This window comes from Octodon degus, unplaced genomic scaffold, assembly GCF_000260255.1.
Source record: "Octodon degus isolate 3935 unplaced genomic scaffold, OctDeg1.0 scaffold00021, whole genome shotgun sequence".
NCBI lineage: Eukaryota > Metazoa > Chordata > Mammalia > Rodentia > Octodontidae > Octodon > Octodon degus.
In genome coordinates, this window is record NW_004524597.1 from 18,870,172 (window position 1) to 18,875,232 (window position 5,061).

Below are 5,061 nucleotides of genomic sequence, written 5' to 3' on the forward strand. Positions count from 1 at the left end.
GTGGGCAGTGCCTGGCAGTGCTTACAGCGGCTGTGTCCAGCAGCACCAGTCCATGGAGGTGTTGACCGGTAGCAGCATCTAGCAGTAATTGGTGGGGTTGACTAGGTGCCAGCTGGTGGCAGCAGCCAGCAGTGGCAGAGGTCAGTAGCATCAGCAATCAGCAACATAGGTCCCAGAGCTGTATCACTAAGGGTTGAGTGCTATAGGCACTCAGAGTCCCAAAACTATAACACAAAGGAAGGACCGAGAAACACAAGAACTCCTGTTCTGGAGCCACTTAAACATCTGTGCTTTGCTGACTTACGAATTCCGTTCACATTAAGCAGAAAAATCCTCAGTTGATTGACACCAGAAGGAAGCAATGGGGGCTTAGTAGGCCAAGTTTGGAAAGTAGAGGTATAGAGGAAGAACGCTGGGGAAGATGGAGACCCAGCTCACTCATGCTCTCTAGAGCAATGGAGCTCACCCTGAGCCACAGGCTGTACCATGAGGGAGGATGAGCACATTACACCCTCCAGGGATGGTGTGACCCAGTGACCCCCCCCCCATTAGGCCTCACTTGGTAAAGGTACTAGTGCCTCCCCATGTGACCAACCCAGGAAGAAACCATAGAAAATACACATGAGTCTTTGGGGGACATCACAGATCCAAGCACTAGCACGTGGGAAAGCCCATCTGGATGTTTCCACGGGACATGTAACACAGTACATGGCAGCAAAGGGCTCACCACTCAGTTCAGTGGGTCAAAGAGGTAGGGGTGGTGAGACCCACCTTGCAGCTAATGGACACACAGCCCCTATGTATCACAATTCAAACCCTATCTGCCTGGCTGCATTCCTGCAAAGCCTCAGGGATAAACTGAGCTGCAGATTCAATGTGTACAGTGTGTCCCAGAACACAAGACTCCCCTGCCCCCAGTCCCATCTACTTCTTCTGTGTACAGTTTTGAGTGACTCAGGGTCTGGCACCCAGTGAGGCCTCCCTGGAGCCTGGGCTCCCTCTTCCCTGGGAGTCCATCCATTCTTTGCCAAACTTGACAGCCATCTGGGCCACTGTGACTCTCACTGCCTGGCTGATCCCACAAGTGGCAGATCCGGGGCACCAGGAGCTGAGTGCACAGAACAGTCCTAAAGGGACTGAGCTGACTGGAACCAACCTGAGAAGCTGACCCACAGGCACCTCCTGGACAGAGGCACTCGGGCACAAGCAGCCAGGAATGAGACTGTCAGTAACAGGGTGTACCCTGGTTCCAGAAGCAGGGACATGGGAAAATGTGGCCTCTGAGACAAAGAATCTTGGTGCTAGCAGAGGGCGCTGCTTCTAGCTTATTTTAGGACTTACAACAGCCCGCTTTACAGATGGGACAGCTGAGGCACAGAGGCAGAGTCAAGGGCCCAGAGTGACACAGGATTAGGTGGGGGACAGAACTCACCAAGAAGTGGGGAAGGGAGGGCTCTGGGAGTTCTGATATGGAAAAGAGTCTCCAGCAGAGCTCAGGAACCAGATAACTGGAAGGAAAGGGGCGTCCTTGTGCCAAGCAGCCCAGCAGAGAGGCAGCCATGGTGTTGCATGAGAAGCTGGGAGCCTGAAGCAGCACCCTGTCCTCCCTGGTGGAGAGGAGGCAGAGGACTAAGGGGCGAGGGGAGGACAGCCAGTCAGGAGGAGTGGCTGCCAAGGAGGCCCAGGGGAGCCATGGGTGACCCCCAGGTGTGGGGCCCAGCCAGAGGCTCCTCTGTCCCTAGGGACAGCCCAGTCTCTCAGGCCCTCAGGAAGTATGACCTTGGATCCAGCTGCTGGAGCCCACGTGTCCAGGGCCTGTGCTGAGAGCCTGGGGCTCTGCCACTGGTGAGGCAGGGGCAGGGCTGGGCCGGGCCAACCCTGAAGGCTGCTGGCTCCCTCTGCAGGGCCTTCACATCCCAGCTTGAGGACAAGTTAGCCAGGACTTCATGGGCTGGGCCAGCTCTGCCACACACTAGCTGTGTAGCCTTGGGCTGGGGACCCCCCCATGCATCCTACCAGTCCTGGTGCAAGAGCACTGGGCCAGGCCCCCACAGCCCAGGTAGCGTTCTCCCCATGACCACTTAGAGAGAGGGTGCCAAGCTACCACTCTGACACCCTTAGACCCTCATACATGTGCACACACTCATACATGGATACACACACACCACCACCACCACCATCACCACCACCCCTCCTAGCTTCCTGCAAGTACAGTATAATGAGGAGGGGAAGGAAAGCTGCCCCTGCCCTCACTACCTTGCTCTGCGGTGCTGACCCATCTGCAGGGTGTTTCACATCTGGCACCAAAGGTTCAGATGCAGAAAGTAAGTTGTAGGGAAAGGAGAGGCATGCCGGGAGTGGCAGCTATGAGCCAAGGTGTTGGCTTCAACCCATTCATCCCTACGTTGGAGCTGGGGTGTTTTCTATGGCAGTGGAATGGCTCAGCCAGTCCCAGCAAGTGTGTTCTGACCTTTGGAGGGTCAGGGGGCTGGAGGGATCCAGTCTCAGCTCCAGCATCTCCCAACAGAAAGATGAAGGCCAGAACCTACCCTCTTCTCCTGATGAGCCAGCTTCCTGCACTCCCCTTCACTGTCCCACTGTTCTCAGCATAAGTGTCCCTTTCCCCAGCCCCAAACCCTCAGAGCTCTTGTCCTCTAGGGTGGGGAACCAGAGGAGGGATATTTGCCTGAGACAGCATGGCCCCAAAGCCTCAGAACAGATGTGCAGCAGGTTCCAGCCAAGTCCTCCAGGGCCACTTAGCCTCTCCCACCGTCAAGGCCAGGGCCCTTGCACACAGGTGCCAGGCACAACCCAGCCCACACTTTTCAGATTCAGAATCCTAAGGGCTACACTGCACCAGGTCTCTCGTGTCTACCACCTGTCCACTCCTGCTCCTGTCAGGGAGCCTCTGCAGTCCCCCACCTCTCTGTCCACTCACCCTGCAGACCTAGCAGGATGACAGCCCTTCTTCCCCTCATCACATCTATCTTACCCTTTCCCTGCTCTGGCCTTCTCCCCAGCCCATGGCTGTCGCACTAGTTGTTTCCTTGTCCTCCTTGGTGCTCCTGCTTGAATAGGGACCTTACCCTGCTCTTGCTACTCCCATACCTCTAGTACCTGGCACCATCCTCACAAAAAAGTATGAAAATATTCAATGGTGGTCTCAGGCAAACATCCCGACTCTTAGGACAAGCCACAGACAGGCCAAGCCTTCCTACAGGCCTTCTGGCCATGCCTATTTTCAAGGTGGATTTTATCTTAACATTAGGGTAAGGCCACCAGCTGGTCAGCAGCAAATATTTATATTTGCAAAGCAAACTCCTACAGGAGATATGAGTTGCGGCTGTGGCAGCTGCATCCCTGTGGCCTGTGGTCACCGAATTATACACATCTGGAGCCTGGGGACTCACATGTCAACAAGAGACCCTTGCCTTGGATTCTCTCGTGGGGGCAAAACACAGGGGAGGGAGCCTAAGATCCCGGATCTTCTCACAGCGTCATTCCAGGCTAGAGCACTCTTAGAATGTGGGCCTGCTGCACAGACTAGACAGGCAGCCTCTGCTCTCTGGGCCAAGGGTCTCATCTGTTCCACGATGTCATTAGGATCTCATAAGAAGGGCCACGAACTTGGTGCTGGGCTGAAGGAAGGGGAGCTAATGTAGGGGGAACAGGACCGGAGACTAGAGAAAGGACAGGCCTTGTAGAGGTCGGGACAGAGACGAGAGCATCAAGGCAGATGCCCTGATCTGTCTAGGAAGACTTTCTGGAGGAGACCACATGGGAGCCGCAGCTATAGGGATGGAGGAGGGCAGCGCAAATGTGTGTGTGGACAGCAGTTGAGCACCTCCTGGACGGAAGTGAGTGCCCTGGAGAGGACCTGGGGTCTGTGTCCTGGACCAGTCTCAGGGCCCGTCTGGGACAGCAAGGATGACCCTAGGAGAAGCCCCATAGGAGTGACTACCAGGCCTGGGTGAGGGGCTGCTCAGCCCACTGGGGCCTGCGTCAGTACCCTAAACGAGCAGAAGCAGGAAGAATTGGACTTTTGTCCTACAGAGGACACACAGTTTCTTTCTTATTGGAATTTGGTGTGCTTTATAGAGTCCTTTGACAACCTGCTATATCTCTCAAAGTAGTTCTATCCATTTATTGGAATTTTGCCAAGGGTTTCGGTAATTTTTGTGAGTCCTGAATCCAGAATCAGTATTTTTCTGATCTTTTTGATAGTTTTGTTATTTTCTTAAACTCTCTTTTCTTTACTTGACAGTGTTGGGGATTGAATCCAGGGCCTTGGGAGCTAGACAAGTCCTCCACCCTTGCTAGCCCTAAACCTTCTTTTCATAATGGAAATGTAAAATCACTGTGAGCCCCTTCTGGCTGTATGGCCGGCTTGGTTGTGTTTCTGTTCACTTTTCTAGTTCTCTCGGCTGTTCATGAGATATCTAAAACCAAACTGATTGAAAAAGAATTTCCAGCTACAAGTCCACCAATCAACAACTCAGGAACACCCACAGGTGTGCTCCTTGTCAAGGCATCTGTGCCTGCCTTCCACATGATTTTGCCTTTTATTTATTTTTGCTTGCTTGCAATGTATTTTCAGCACATTCCATGCATTCTTCATCGAAAGTTCTATGGGTGTCCTTGAGGTCCTACTGGGTGCCTAGTACTTTATATCCCCAGATACCATGCAAAGTCTCTAGAACGGCTGGTGTTCCAATCAAGAGGCAGATGAGTGACAGTCAACGGAGGAACTGGTCCAGTCGGTAACATGTCGGGAAGGAAAGTGTTAAGTGAAAAAACGAAAATGGTAAATTAGCAGAGAGTTTAAGAAGTCAGAGGGCTGGCTCGATAGCGCAGCAGATTAAGTGCCTGTTTAGGTAAGCTCAGGGACCTGGGTTGATCCAGCCCCACCCCTGGACATGCTGAGCTGGCTACTGAGACCGCGTGTGGTGACACATACCTGTAATCCTGTAATCTCGACGCTGGGGAGGCTGAAAATGAGAGGATCACTATGAATCCAAGCTTCATAGTGAGACCCTGTACCAAATACAGCAGCAGCAGCAG